Raw genomic sequence first — 16,753 nt, 5'->3', positions numbered from 1 at the left:
GTTCACATAAAGGATTCATCTCTTATTGCTTAAACTGTCTAAGTTAATAACACTAGTACCCTTACAACGATCCACACCTTGTCAGTTACGACAAGATAACAAGTGGAATTTTATATGATTCTGCAATAACATCTGACACTTGTTCAAACTGCTGTCTGGAGTGTGTCCTATTTTGGTCACACCTCAGTACTTTAGTCATTTCTGCTCCCAATCCCATATGATGTATGTTCCTTCTCTATCATGAACACAATAATGATCACCCATCCTGTAAACAATTGTCAAATATCAATACGTGAACATCCCCTTTACACTGATCCTTGCAATCTGCCAAAATAATGGTTCATTCTGAGATAACATCCAGTGTTCCTTGCGTGTATGCAGTGATGTGGAAACTGTTTCAATCATGAGACTCTTTCCCAATGGATCTGTTGCAAATATGCTTCTCGGGTTTGTCGCCAGATCGTATTGTGTAACTCGCACAATATTTCATCGATGCAACTGCTTGACATCATCAGGTGGTGGTAGCTGCTGCTATCACTGCTGCAAGGCGTGAATGATGATAATTTGGCAGCAGCATCAGAATTTATCATGCTAGGAGCAGGCAATACGCATGTGTAGAAAGACGCTTGTAGTTGGAGGAAAGTGGCGCTCCTGGTGTCCCTTACTGGGGGCCGCAGAAAGGCCATCCACATGTGTGCTATGGGCAATGACTGTGCTGCCAGACACTCCTGAGGTTAAAGTCTGAACTAAATCTCAGTTGCGCGTTGCGTCACTTGATGAATCGGAAGTTCTTGTTTCCCCTGTTTTGATTTAAAGGCAACCAGTGCTGGATTCCAGGTGGTGCTTAGTTGAAAACCTGCATCCCTGCTGATAAGATTGTCCACCATAAGGATATGTATGGCCTCCTTAACAACACAGTCCCAGAAAGATGACGCTGGGGATAAAGTTTCTGTCTGTACGTAAAGCATACGATGTCTCGTGTCCAGGCAATGCTCCACTACCGCTGATTTATCAGGTTGCTCCAGGTATCTACGATGGTGTTTGACGCAACATCGTTGCACAGTTAGACATGTCTGCCCAATATAAGATTTTCCACATTGGGACGGGATTTTATACACGCCACATTTCCCAAGGCCAAGGTCATCTTTGACTGAGCCCAATAAATTCCTCTGTTGCTGGTGGCGGAAAAGGACACTTGATGTCATGCTTTTTGAGGATTTTTTTCTCTTGTCAAAGACATGCTGCCACAATAAGGCAAGAATGCTGATGCAGTGGGTGTCACAGCATCTTCATTTACACCCCTGTTTCGAGTTTGCTTGGAACAGAGTGCATGGCTTATCTGCCTACTGGATAGCCATTCTGTTGGAATACCATTCTCATCTGTTGTGGTTAACCAGGTAGACTGTCGGCATCTGAGACTGCATGTGCACTATGCACCAAAGAGCGTAGAACACTACCATGTTGCGCACGATGATTGCAACTTGTGGCCTCCAAATATAGATCCGTATGAGTTGATTTGCAATGCCTGCTCCTGGTATGATAAATTCCACTGCCACCAGGCGATTATCATCAGTCGCGTCTTGCAGCAGTGACAGCAGCAGCTACCACCACCTGATGATGTCGAACTGTTGCATGGATGAAACATTGTGCAAGTTACACAATAGGATCCGCTGGCAAACCCAAGAAGTGTATTTGTTTCAATCATTTTTTCAGCTTGGGCTGATAATCTGTCACTAACTGTTAAGGCCATTAAAGTGTGCACTCACTGTCTGCCTCTATGAACACGACTTTTTAACAGCCACAATGCATCACTATTGGCTCCTTCTCTTATGTCAATTTTGCTGAAGTCTCATTCACCTACACATTACAGGCCTATGATCCCTCAACACACGTGCCTGTGGACCAGCACTTTCATTCAGCCTCATCAGTTACACACATATTTTAGTTACTGAGACTTCATGAACTCTTGCTAGAACTTCTCAGTGACAGCCATAGGGGCCTCTGCAGTAGGTTTGCATTTTTGAGGCACCAGTATCAACTGTGCTGCACCCTTTTTGAGTTCTCTTGCTTGTGTCCTGACTGTACTCTGGCAGAAAGTTTACTCGAAGCTTAGTGAAGGGAGCAGCCTAGAATGAAACATGTGTGCTGTTTTAATCTTTTTCCTCCCAGTAAGTTCTACACATTCTCATTATGTTTACACTTTAATTTATTATAAAAAGCAATTTGCATCTGTACATCTACACACATCTTTCTGAATGCTCTTCAATAATCTAGTAACCCTTTTGTAAGCACACTTTACATTATTGCTCAAAACAGCCATGTTTTAAGCAATCCTCTCACATATTGCTTAAATTGATCCCTGTGGATAGTGTTTCTAACTCACATATGCTTTAGTTCATTCATTAATGAAACCAACATGTGATTCTTTTCCACACTTCATACAGAAGTTAGGCATGACACATGTAATTTTCTGTTGGAATAATGGTGCAGTGACTGATAGTTAATGCTTTATGCACAACGCCTGGTACCAATTCATGGGACAGATGATCACAGCAAATTTCACAACTGAAATTATCCATTGGTTTTGAGTAATTTCATTTACCTAGTCTTTCTGTCAAATTGACACTCCAGAACATTTATCGAATCTTTCACAAAGGTAACTTCAAACGAAGGAACAGTTGGTTTCCCTGTAATGCCAGAGTGACAATAAAACTTAATTTTTTCCCCTAAAGTTATGTTGTGTTCGCTCTAAAAACTTCATTTTATTACAAAAGAAGAGGGAATCCCGAACTGAGTTGAGAAGCACTACACAGCTTGCGTATGCATCTGTTACATATCAGCCCAACCTTGTGTGACTAAAACCCTTTTTCTGATATTCGACTCATAAAAGTATGGGAAATTAATTTTCAGAACATCCATCTACATAGCTTCTTCCAATCTAACACTACCCATAACACTGGTATAAATGATGCATTTCTGATACTAACAAAGAACCGTTGGTAAAATAATTACTGCTGGTGAGCCTACTGGGTTGTGTGGCCATAGTCCATGAAACTTTTACATTCCTAATGTTTTGTCCATAACAGCACTGGGCATCTTCAGATGTGCTTCTGGTCAGGGGCGCTGACTTATAAAAAATATTGGGGAGGGAGGGGGGGGGGGGGGGCGGGCGGCGGCATACTGGGGGTCTTGCCCTGGGAAATTTTCTAAATTTTAGATGGAAAAATAGTGAGTTTTAAAGTTTTTTTTCAACATTTTAGTCATATGATCAACATTAGAACCCCAAAAACAGGACTCTCGATAACTCAACACTCCGGGGAAACTCGACAAGCCTGGCACATTTTTTGGCTTTGAAAAAAGAAACAAAACAAACATGCACAGTATTTTTGTAAAAAGCTAATTTAATTTACAGTAATAATCATGCTTATAGACTATTGCAGAGAAGTGAATATATAGCTCTGAAAAGACTGAAATTATATTTAATCAAATCCTAAAACAATAAAACATGAAATATTGCTGTCGCACAGTAATAGCACTTTGATTAATAATTCAAATAGCTAATTTAAACTTACTTTGAATAAAGCTCAGGGTTCATTAAATAAAAACAATATTTCAAAGTTAATGATTGAAGATAGTTAATAAAGTTAGTATAGTATGCCTAATACTTTCAGTCAATAAGTATGTAAATAGTGGGTTTTAATTTGGTCTTATATCCTAAAAATATTTAAGTATTTGAAAGTAACTAATACAGTACTATAGTAATATAGTATTAAACAGGTACTAATATTCTGAAACTGAAAATTTAACATTATGTATGTATTTAATTCTCTATTTTATAAAGATTTTTAATATTGGTCTACATGCCATTTATTGTCTTTAGAAAGGAGCAAATGTCGACTGTCTGATTGTATTGCTGAATATGAAGTCATTGATAACTGGTCAAATATTCAATTTATCCGAAACATCTTGGTCAGCATGAAGAAGAGCCAAGTTGTTCAATCGCTTCTGTCCCATTGTTGATTGGAGGTATGACTTCAGACGTCTACGGGTGCTAAATAATCATTCTGCTGTTGCTGTTGTGACTGGAACTACTTGGAGAAGCTTAATCCACTTCCCTACTTCACATAACATTTCTCCAACTGCAGGCTCTTGTGTAATGTACTTTCTTACAGTTGTTTTTTATTAGCGATATCGGTTAACATGTTAAAGTGCAAGTGCAGTCTCTCAATGCTTAGGTCATTTTTGAAAAACTCAGTTGATTTTTCCAATTTTGTTTCACCTCTGTTTACTAAAACTCTTAATCTGCAATGACCTGTGGGAGTCCAGCAATGCAAGATTGCACCATTTCACATACTTCAATGTAAATAGCTTTGTAGCATTCCTTTGTGCGGTGAGCTGGTTTAATTGTTTTCATACTTCTTTGGTATACTTTGATTCTGAGGAAGTGAATGATCATCAACTTGTGAAGGTTTTTCTTTTAAACACAATTCCCAAAAGTGTTCAAATCTATCACGCCTCCATTCAGTATACAAGTTGAGCCCTCATGTTTTTTCCTGATCAGCAACACTTAGATGAGGGCATTGAATTTTTTCATTGACATCCTCTACTGTGTTCATTGCATGACAATAGACATAAAAAGAAATAAGTCTTGAATTGTAACACTGACTCAAGGTAGCCTGCACATTTGTAACCTGCCTCTGTTTTGTCCTCTGCAGAAAATGTTTCAAAAAAATTCTAGAAGTTCTTGAAAGTTTTTCAATATTCTCAAGATACTAGAAGCTTGCATAGTCGATTGAGTTGGGCAAAGGGGTCATAGACCAGCTTGATCATTGGCACTCTCACAGCATATGCTTCTGAAAAGTCCTCTCCTTTTGTTGGATTCACTTACGGTGTTTATTAAGTCCTTGTTAGCCGAGGACAAGTCATATTATCCCTTGTATCTGACGGATGGCCACTGGCAAATTCCACTTGCAGAGGCTCCAATGGATATGGTATCGAAGAGGAATTATTTCAGAATTTTGGGGATGATGGGAAGGAAAATCGTAGGACAATTGCCTTTGCAAGCAGAGCACTGACTAAATATGAGAGAAATTATACTGTAACTGAATGTGAAGCTTTAGTGATAGTTTGGGGATTCAAAAATTCAGAGATTATCTGTGGGGGAACGAAACTATCATTTATACTGATCACAGAGCTCTCATATTTTTCAAGAAATTTAGGCTGATGCATTCACGGTTAACAAAGTGGACAGTATTTATGCAGCAGTTTGAGTATGAGATAAAATATGTTAAAGGTACACAAAACAGGGTGATGGACGCATTATCCAGGTTACCACTAGGAGCAAATGGTGAATTAGGTCAAGATTTAGATGAAGGGCATGTAATATTATTTTATATAAAAGGAATTCCTGTAGACAAGAAAACAGAATATTTGTAAATTCATGAGGAGATATCAGAATCATGATGAGGTATGGAAAATGGTAAAGAGAGACTTGGATATGCCAAATGCTAGCAATAAGTTGCCAAAATACTACAAAGTACATGGGAGAGTTTCATTTAGAAGAACCAATGAAAATTCAGAGGATTGGAAGGTGTGCTGGCCCAGTGAATACATAGATGACATAATTGACTACATTCATTTGAGTTTGACATGTAGGTGCTAAAGAGTGTGTACAGAAATTGGGAGAAACTGTAATTTTTGACAATTTGGTAAAGAGTGTGAATAACCATGTTAAGACATGTGACAAATGTCAAAGAGAAAAAGTTACAAATCAAATATGCAGGCTTCCAATGCAAAATATTAATCCAAAAGACTTAATGGATTTCTTAGCAGTGGATTTTTATGGCCATTTGATGAAAACAAAATGACATTTTGCTTGTTTTTTGTGGTATTGGAAGTGTTTTGTAAATTTGTAAAGCTCTATCCTTTGTGCAAAGCAACTGGCAAGGCAATTTTGGCTAAGTTAGAGAAGGACTACTTTGTGAAAATTGATAAACCCAAATCTCTGCTTTCTGACTGTGCGTCACAGTTTACTGGTAAGAAGTGAAAGGGTGGTTGCTAGTCATGAAATAACAATACATACATTGATTTATCATCTGGCAGGAAATCCTGCGAAACTTATATGAGGGAAATTGGAAGATTGTGCTGTACGTAATGTAGCAACAAGTGTAATTCATGGGGACGCACCATAGAAAATATCAAGGATGTGATGAATACTGTGAGTCATGATGTAACAGGGTTTACTCCTTATGAGATTGTGAAGGGAGACAGGTCTTTAAGTTTCACAGAGGAGACACTGTTTTTTCCTCATAGGGAATAATTAAATTTGGATGAGAAAAAGGAAGTAACGATGGGATTAGTAGGAAAAGGGTTATAGGTGAGGAAGAAAAGACATGATGACAGGATAAAGAGGGTAGATACTAAAACAGGGGACCTAGTGTTGGTTAAGACCTATTAGAAATCTAAGGAAATAAATAGCAAAGTGTCAAATTTTTCAATGTGTACAGAGGACCTTTCGAAGTGGCTAATGTTCCACATCTGAACGCATTCTATGTGATTTATCCAAAGTCAAAGGAGAAATTTGCTCTTAAGAATGTTGTTGATATAAAACTATATAAAGCAAGAACAACACAGATGAAAACTGTGGATTTAATGAAGGGAATGAATTTTCTTTGCAAGATTTGGGATCCAGGAGGAAATACAGAGATGATTGGGTGTGAAGAGTGAACCTCAGGGGTTCACTACCCTGTAGTAAACATGTGCAGTGGTGTGCATAGGCCCCAAAAAAGCTGCAACAGTGCTGTTTCATTCTTTATTTTTCTGCACTGCTTCCTACTCTTCTGCTATTATTTATATCAGTAAAACCGTTCAACTATCGAACTATCCAGAGCAAGGACTAAGTATACTGTGTAACCAAAGTATCCAGGCACCTGGCTGGAGATGACTTACAAGTTCGTGTCACCCTCCATCGGTAATGGTGGAATTCAATAAGGTGTTGGCCCAGCCTTGGCCTTTATGACAGCTTCCACTCTTGCAGGCATATGTTCAGTCAGATGTTGGAAGGTTTCTTGGTGAATGGAGCACATTCTTAATGGAATGCTGCACTGAGGAGAGATATCAATGTCGGTTGGGGAGGCCTGGAATGAAATCGGCATTCCAAAACATCCCAAAGGTGTTCTATAGGATTCACGTAAGGACTCTGCGCAGGCCAGTCCATTACAGGGATGTTATTGTCGTGTAACCATTCCACCACAGACCATGCATTATGAACAGGTGCTCTATCATGTTGAAAGATCCATTCGCCATCCCTGAATTGCTCTTCAACAGGGGAAGCAAGAAGGCGCTTAAAACATCAATGTAGGCCTGTACTGTGATAGTGCCACGCAAAACAACAATGGATACAAGCCCCCTCCATGGAAAACACGACCACACCATAACACCACTATCTCCGAATTTTACTATTGGCATTACACATGCTGGCAGATGACGTTCATCAGGCAACTGTTCAACTGTTGGCAGTCTGTCAGTCAACAGATGAGGTTGGCCTGTACACTTTTGTGCTGTATGTGTCCCTTCATGTTTCCAGTTCAATATCACATTGGAAACAGTGGATCTAGGGATGACTAGGAATGTGGAAATCTTGCATACAGATGTATGATGCAAGTAACACCCAATCACCTGACCACGTTCGAAGTCCATGACTTCCGCAGAGTACCCCATTCTGCTCTCTCACGATGTCTAATGACTACTGAGGTCACTGATATAGAGTACCTGGCAGTAGGTGGCAGCACAATGCACCCAATGTGAGAAATGTATGTTTTTGGGGGTGTCCAGATACTTTTGATGACATAGTATATGTAGTACCTGATGTGACTGTATTCTCGAATGTGGCATTTTTCCTGATAAGATAAGGAGTTAGTGATGGAAGAGTGGTTGAGAGATCAAAAATATTAATATAATTATTTGGGAACAGTTTTTTGTAGTAAGGTTGAAAGTAGTAACAAAAGCAAAGACTGGTATGATAATGGGGTAATGAATCTGGTTTATAAGTAATGTGAACAGGGAATATGAGTTCAGCTGCTGTGCACTGATAGTCATTGAATATAAGAAAAATTGATAATGCATGACACAGGTGCAAAGTAGTGAAGCTGTGGATGAGATCTGGTTGGGGATGTGTGTGGACGAAAGGATAAGAAGTGATTGCTGGATGAAATCATAAAATTTGATGGGAAATGGTAAGATAATGTAATAGGTAACTACTGAAGTGCGGAAGGAATAAGTCAGAGTAATAGTGAAGGAAATATGTGTAAGGTGAAATGAGTGATAATTATAGGAAAATTATGAGATGGAGTGAAATGGTGGAGTGCAGAAGGGATAGACGAGGAGGTTAATGAGGAAAGAGATAAAATAAGATGAGCAGTAGTTCCGAGAGGATTATAAAGTAAAATGGAGGAAAGGGTAAATAAATTAAAAGGAAGATTAGAGGATTTTATAGGGAAGCTGTTAGGGACCTTACCATTTTGTAATCGGAAGGATTGATTAGAGTTCAGTGGAGGTTGAAAGGGGATCACTAAGAGAGAAGGTTTTGAGGAATTAGCAATAAATTTGGAAAGTGCTGATCAGTATGGTATGGCACATCATAAAACCTTGAAGGAATTGAGTAAGTGGGGAAACATGAGAAATGTACACAGCAATAACAAATTCCAAGAGGGTAACAGATAATATACTTAAATCTACCAGACTTGTTAAATTAGTCACCAATCCATACATATGGCTGCTTGATGTTTCCAGAGGAAACAAGTTGCAGTGTAAATGGTGTAAAGCTTTGATTATGGACTGTAAATGAGAAGTGTTTGAAGAATAATTTCTTGTATACCAGTGTACATTTTTTTTGTTTGAAACCAGATAGTTATTTTGTCATGAGAGAGTAAACTGATGGGAAATGTGACATGTTTGATGGTGTGATGAGTCAAGTAGTTATCAGCTCTAAGCAATCAGATGTGGGTTGTTATAGTAGACTGTGGCTTAACTTTTTAAAGATATAAGACAAAAAGGATAAAAGTTACATGTAGTGACAAATAATAAAGAACTCTATTAACTAAGTGCATATAAGTAAATGTGGCTGTTAGAAATGGAACTCAGTAACGTAGAGCTAGAAATTCTTCCAAAGACACTCCAGAGTGTGTGATGATAAGTAGCATATAAAATAGTTAAGGATCTAGCGAGATTAGTCTGAAGCAGTGTTGTATAAGTTTATTGTAATTATTTGTTTATCTTAGAATTATTTTGTTTTTGTGCTGTAACTCACATGTCTTGGTGTTAGTCTTTACTATATGAAATATTCATTTCTTAGATTGATTTGCTTGACTGATGTCAGTACTCTGTAAGAATTGTGTAAAATTCTTTTTCATTATTGTTAAGTGGGATTGTACTCTTCTATGATGTATTTTATCTTGGGAGGTTCTGGGGAACATCTCATGATAAAATGGTAGGGCATATGTGAAGGCATTGCTAATTACCCATATAAATCTTTTTGCTACAATTTTCTTTTCTTTTTTTCTTTTGTTCCTACCAGCGTATGACATAATGTACTACTGTGGTTTTTAAATGTAAAGATGTAATTGTGATTATTTCGTTTGCCAACAAGGAAATGTGTTTCTTGCATTGTGATTGTGGAAAAGTTTGTAAATTTCTTTTTTGCTATATAATTAATTGTGAAAATGCAGTCAAGAACATTTATAAAGATTTATGTAATTTGCAATAATGATATAACATCTGTAGGCAGGGGACAGTGATAGCGATATCGATAACCACAAACAGAGGCAGTGTAGTAGAAGGTATGGTGGATGATGCGTCTGGGAAGCGTGTGCAGGAAAATAATGCTATGTTTTTATTAAAAGCACCCGGAGTTGTATGAACAGTGACACTAAACTATGAGAATGTAATTTGCTTAACCACTGCAATTTATAAAGCCATTACCAGCAAACTTTAGGAGGAAGTAAACCGGACTGTGAAAGTGGCGCTAACAAGACGAACAGTGCTTTTACACAAATGAACTTTGCTGGCATTAATATTCAGGTAGTGGAACTGTTGTCTTTCGCATTCTATCAAGCTGTGAAAGTGGAGACTTTAATGAACTGTGCAGTATATCCGACTTTCAATGATGTTGCAGAAGTTTGACCTGCGAGAAGAGTGGACATTGTTTACAGTGTGCATCATGTGAAAGAACAATAAACTGCATATTTGTGGCTATGGTTATGAATGCGATGAATTGTGTAGTTATGGATAAAAGTGTCACAGACAGTGCACAAAGTGTATAAATGAATGCTGTCTACATAATGTACTTTGCAAGAAGGGATATGTCAACAATGGCTGCATACCAGCGTCTTGTGGTTTGATACATGCCACTGGGTTACTGATTCAGCTGTCTAGAAACTACGGATCACAGTGTGGAATGTCAGAACCCTTAATCGCGCAGGTAGGTTAGCAAATTTAAAAGGGAACTGGTTAAAGTTAGATATAGTGGGAATTAGTGAAGTTCAGTGGCATGGAGGAACAAGACTTCTGGTCAGGTGAATACAGGGTTATAAATACAAAATCAAATAGGGATGAAACCTGGTTGGTAGATACTCAGAGAGCGCACAGGATAAGGTTACAATTGTGGAATTGTGGATGGGGCTGTAAACAGTTACTGCGAGTTGCACAATCAAACACATAAATTTATTTTTCTAAGAACCACTTATTTACACACTACTTTAAAGATCACAATTGGACAATATAGCTGAAGGTCTAGTTCATTTCATTTATTTATTGGTCCATTTGATTCATTACATACTTAAACAGTACGTTGAGTATAGGAGAAGTCAAAATTGCGAAAGGAGCACACACACACACACACACACACACACACACACACACACACACACACACACAGAGAGAGAGAGAGAGAGAGAGAGAGAGAGAGAGAGAGAGAGAGAGAATAAATTAAAGGTAACAATCATAAATTACAAGTGACAAATATAGCAATTTCAGTTTAACCATCATTACATAATCATTGTTTACAAGGCTATTTTTTGTAATGCAAAAATTCTTTAACAGAGTAAAAACATTTTTCCACTAGAAATGACTTAAGATTATGTTTAAAAAATATTTTATGTTGCTGTGCTTTTAAATCACAGGGCATGCTGTTATATAGTTGAACTGTTGTCTGTGATACACTTTTTTGGTACAGTGCTGTTATACACTGTGACATGTGGATATTATTTGTGTTTCTTGTGTTCTGAGTGTGTATATGCCTATTTTGTTGAAGATGTCCAGTTTGGTTTAAAAGATACTCATTTGTGAACAGGATACACTCATATGTAAAGGCTCAGTAGGCTCATTATTTTCATCTGGATGAAATGTGGTCTACATGTTTCTAGTTTTCTTAGGTTGCAGATAGCCCTGATTGCTCTTTTCTGCATCCTGAAGATCTTTATGCTGGTGGCTGAATTTCCCCAGAAGATTACCCCATATTGAAGTCGTGCATTGAAGTATGCATAATATGCTTGAATAACTGTTGACTTACTTGCACTTTTATTTAACACACGCAGAGCATAACAAGCTTTTGAAATTTTTTTCTCAAGTTCTTTTATATGACAGTCCCATTTTAAATTATCTTGTACCCATAGGCCTAGAACCTTAGTGTCAGTAACGTACTTTCAGGGTATGGTACTGTAACAAAGTTTTGCACATGTGGAGAAGAATGGAAATTCATAAAGACAGTTTTTTCTTTATTTATTATTATTTTAGTTTTTTGAAACCAGCTAGTAATTTGGGACGTTACAGTATGTATTGCGACTTCCAATGAAATTTTGTCAGCATCTGTTATTAACATGCTGGTGTCATCAGCAATTAAGATTATTTTTCCCAATTTAATAAAGCCACTTATATCATCAATATAAAGGAAGAACAGTAGAGGTCCTAGGATAGAACCTTGTGGCACTGTTGATTTACTGGAGACATGTGTTGTTGTGATAATATTTCCTTATACTGAAATGTCATCATGCCTTAAAACCACCACTTGCTGCCTGTTTTCTAGGTAAGATCTTCTCCACACCTTTTTGATCTAATTTGTGAATAAGGCAGTCATGGTCAATTATGTCAAAAGCTTTTGAATGGTCCAGAAAGATACCAGTAGCATCTTTTCTGTCGTTCAGTGCTTTAAGCACAGTTTCTATGTACTCATACATTGCTACTGTTGTAGACTTTGATGTACTGAATCCATGTTGATTTGCTGCGGGTAATGAATTTTTTGTAATGTACCTTAGTAGTTTAAATGGTTCAAATGGCTCTGAGCACTATGCGACTTAACTTCTGAGGTCATCAGTCGCCTAGAACTTAGAACTAATTAAACCTAACTAACCTAAGGACATCACACACATCCATGCCCGAGGCAGGATTAGAACCTGTGAGCGTAGCGGTCGCTCGGCTCCAGACTGTAGCGCCTAGAACTGTTCGGCCACTCTGGCTGGCAGCTTAGTCGTCTATTGCACAAAATTTTCTCAAATATTTTGGAGAAAACACTGAATTGGGATACTTGATGACAATTATTTTCGTTTTCAGAGTCCCCTTTTCTGAACAGTGGAGTTACTTTAGCTGTTTTTAGACTATTGGGAAAGATTCCAGTTGATAAGGAGTTGTTCAATATATATATATTAGAGGTTTTAATACATTATCAGATGACTTTTTAAAGACAGTCTGGGACACCATCCAGTCCACATGAATATTTGTTTTTGAGTGACCTTATTATTTGTTTCACCTCTGTTCCCATGACTGTTTGAAGGGACATAGACTTATCACTAGCATTTAAATAATTTGGGAGGCATGTAGGTCCATCGTCATACTGACTTTTGATTAACTGCTTTGCTATATTAGTAAAGTACATGTTAAACTTTTCAGCTACCTCTTTTGGATCTGAGTGTCTGTTTTTTTCAATTTGAAGAGATATTTTTGTGAAGTTGACTTTTCTGTACCAGTTTCTGCTCTAATAACCTTCCATACAGCTTTCATTTTATTGTTTGTATTTGAGATGTACACATCATTTTTTTCGTGTTTTGGCTTCTCTTATTACCTTGCTGAATATTTGGTTGTATTTTTCCACATAATATCTGAATTCTGGAGTAGTATTTCTGTGCTTAATAAGAATTTTTTTCTTTCTACTGGAAGTTATAATACCTTTCATTACCAACATTTTTTTTTCCTATCTTAATCATCCTTTTTTTTTCATTGGAAATGCTATATGAAAATAGTGAAGGTGTACATTGTGGAAACTATCGAACATGCTCCCTTGACAGCATAAAATTAAACACTCTAATGTTGTCATCAATGAAGTCTCTTTGTTAAACTATTTTAGCTTTTGGTCCACACTTAGTGTCTGATTTCAGTTCAATAGACAGGAGCTGGGCTTCATGGTCACTGTAACATTAGTGCTATAATTTAGGTCACATAGTCTTATAAAAACTTGGTCAAGTGCAGTTTTACTATCGGCAGTAATTCTAGTTGGGGAATTGACTGTGTGTTTAAAACCAAAACTATTGACTATATTTAACATTTCATTTCTAAAGAAAACTTGAGATGCTTTCTGGGCTGAACACCTCAAATCACGCCAAAAACAAGAACAGCTGCCAGCCTGGCTTAGAACTCAAAGCAATTAAAAATAGAAGGTGAAACTTAAAAAAAAAATGCAATTGAAAACAACTAGCGGCTGAAGGCCTACACTAAATGTCTGAAGGACACCTATATTTAAAATACATTAATAAACATTGTTTTACTAACCAATAAATTTCTTTTTAAACTTACAACAGAACAGCTGAAAGCCTAATTAAAGAAATATTAGCTTATAGCACCAATGAAGGCCACACACAAATTTGAAACACTGGCTGAAGGCCTGAACAACAACAACAACTCAGACAAACAATTTAAAATAAACCCCTTCCTTCTTATAAAAATTTTCCTTGAACGAATATACACGGCTGAAGGCCTTATCAAAAAGGGTTCACACAAATCCTTGGCCACACATCAAACAACTAACGGCTTAGGGCCTGGATTACAAACAATTTCAGATAGAACAAATTTTAAGGATTTTTTAAAAAATAAAATCAATCTTCAAAATTTTAATTTAACACGGCTGAAGGCCTCGCACAATACTCCAAACTAAAATGAAAATCACAATTTAAAACAAACAGAACAAGTGGTGCTCAGAAGTGTTCCAAGGGTCGGCCTGATAAAGTAGCTCAAACATAAGGTAGCTCAAACATAAGGTGAGGTGAGACAGGCAGCCAAGAGTTGAGGTTAAATAATTGAAGGGGCTAGAATGATACAGCCCAAAGCCACACTTTTCTCAAAATACGTTTTTGTGTTAGTTAAACTTCTGCTCATCAGGGGAACCTACTGTGTAAATATTTTAACTTTCCCTCACTAGATGGTAGAGCAGTTCACACTTGTTGTTCTCATACTGCGAGGAAGCAGTCTTTTTCAAGTCTGAAACAACCTGAAGCCACAGTACAACGGTGCTTCCAAAGGAGAGGCTACTTCCGTGCATAAGCGAAAACGAAGATTCATATATAGAAATGGCTAGTTCTGAACACGATTTTTCGTCCAGTGGCAGCAGTTATTGTCCCTCTGATGAATTTTCATCTGAAAATGACATGGTAAGTCTAAAATACTTCCTTTTTAAACATTTAAAACATTGAGGCTTAGGTCTGTCACAGTGAAATATTATTGCATAATTATAACTGTTATATACGTGCTAATTAAAATATGTACGTGTGAATCATGAACAAATTTTACTTCACCTATTAATTACTGCATTATTGGTAATTTAAATATTATAAGCGTATTTGTATAATATATTAATGTTTGGTATATTTCACTTTAACACTAAAGTGGCTTTGGTCTTCTCTTTCTGAATACTTTATTTGGCTAAGAATGCTGATGAATATGAAAGGTCTCCTGAACTATCACCTGGTAAAGAACCTAAAGCCACAAAAAATAGGAGAAATATGAGCAATTAGAAAAGGGAAAAATGTAAACGTCGTACAAATTATGGCAGAGAGTACATATCTGATAAAACAGGGCAAATTGTTGGTGCTAAAATTCTTGGTCCTGGATGTAAATGTAAAGACAAGTCTTGGAGCAAAATTCATGAATGTGTAAAGCAGATATTCAGTTCTTTTTGGGATATGGGTGATTTCAATTGCCGAAATAACTACCTTCTGAGCAATATTAAAATGCAATAATTGCAAAGGAGGTAACTATGATTAATGATAATTTGAAAATGATTTTGATATCATGTACTTTTTGTAAATAAAATATTATTATTTTGATTAACATATTTCACTTTTAAGGTACCCAAAGAAAAGGAAAAGCATAATTTCACGGCGAATGGTCACTTTTTCGTACCAGGTTAAGGTTAATGGCTGTAATATTTTGGTATGCAGAGAAGCATTTTTAATTGTGCATGGGCTTCAGAACAATCAAGGATGTCTTAAGAACTTACAAAAATACTTGCATGATGGTCACACCACTTCTCTAAAAGACAGAAGAGGTATTTAACGATTAAATTAATGTTGCTTCCAAGAAAAACAGTAATTTTGTTCTGTTGTGATTATTTATCCAATGTTTTTCTTTACATATCATATTCAGACACAAATTCACTAAATTCGTCTGACCTGGGCATTTTTCTTTAAAATCACTTTTTCTTTTCTTTGTTTCCAGGAAAAAAAGGGAACCCATCAAGGACAGTTTCACAAGAAGCAGTTCAGACAGCTCACAATTTTATAAGTAATATACCTATGTATTCCATTCATTTCAGCCGCTCACAGAACCCCAATAAAGTGTACTTGGAGCATGACATGTCCATTTCTTCATTATATCAAGAACATTATTTGAAATATTGCGAAGAAAATAATGCACAGTTGAACAACTCTGAAGATATTATTAGAAGATTAAAAATTGAGAGGGACCTACATCATGCCAAAACATCTGCTGAACAAAATATGATTACACAGCTTTTCAAATTAGCTAGGGAAAATCCTGAGGAATATCTTACAACAGCCTTTGATCTACAACAAACCTTTCCAACACCAAGGCTTACATCTGGGCCTGCATTCTATAAGAGGAAGTTGTGGACTTACAATTTTGGTATTCATGATTGTGAGTCTGGAAAGGGACATATATTCATGTGGAGTGAAGATGAAATAGTGAGGATCTGATGAGATAGAAAGTTGTCTGATAAAATTCTTAGAAATACAAAGGTCTCAGGCAAACATTCTTCACGTTATTAGTGATGATTGCAGAAGCCAAGGCAAAAACTGGGCAATTGTTGCACTAGAGAGATCACTAGAGCGTTCAGGAAAATTTAAGGCCATTGAATATTGGTTTCCACAAGTTGGACACACACGACTACCCTGTGACCGAGATTTTGGTCGAATTGAGAAGCACGATAAGAACAGAAACCGCACTGTGTACACCCCTCATGACTGGTTTACAGTCATTAAAGAATCATGTAAGAATAAGCCATTTTCAGTCATTAAAATGAAGCAAGCAGACTTTATAGATCTGACACCCCTGCAGATAAATATTGCAAAAAAAGGACAAAAATGATGATGGATCTCAGCTCAGATTTTCTAAAGTGACAGCTTTTTGTTTTGATGAAAGTATGCCATCACATTTAAAAGTGAAGTATCAGTACACTGAATTTGAAGAACTCAGA

At 37.0% G+C, this 16,753-nt stretch overlaps 1 long non-coding RNA gene across 3 annotated transcripts in view; it reads left to right on the top strand.

Annotated features, from left to right (window-relative positions):
- The window catches only part of LOC126284549 (uncharacterized), a 105,513-nt gene extending 89,621 nt beyond the window's left edge, over positions 1–15,892 (top strand). For 2 of the 3 annotated variants that reach the window (XR_007551495.1, XR_007551496.1), the window contains exons 4-6: positions 14,462–14,690; positions 15,387–15,586; positions 15,757–15,892. This is a non-coding gene — a long non-coding RNA (uncharacterized LOC126284549). Of the gene's footprint in view, positions 1–4,003; positions 10,478–14,461; positions 14,691–15,386; positions 15,587–15,756 lie in introns of those variants that run through there. The other variant, XR_007551494.1, reaches the window with a different exon arrangement.
- The last annotated feature ends 861 nt before the right edge of the window (positions 15,893–16,753 follow it).

Source organism: Schistocerca gregaria, chromosome 8, assembly GCF_023897955.1.
Source record: "Schistocerca gregaria isolate iqSchGreg1 chromosome 8, iqSchGreg1.2, whole genome shotgun sequence".
NCBI lineage: Eukaryota > Metazoa > Arthropoda > Insecta > Orthoptera > Acrididae > Schistocerca > Schistocerca gregaria.
Note: the sequence above shows the minus strand (reverse complement) of the source record. Positions and strands in the feature narration are given on the sequence as shown.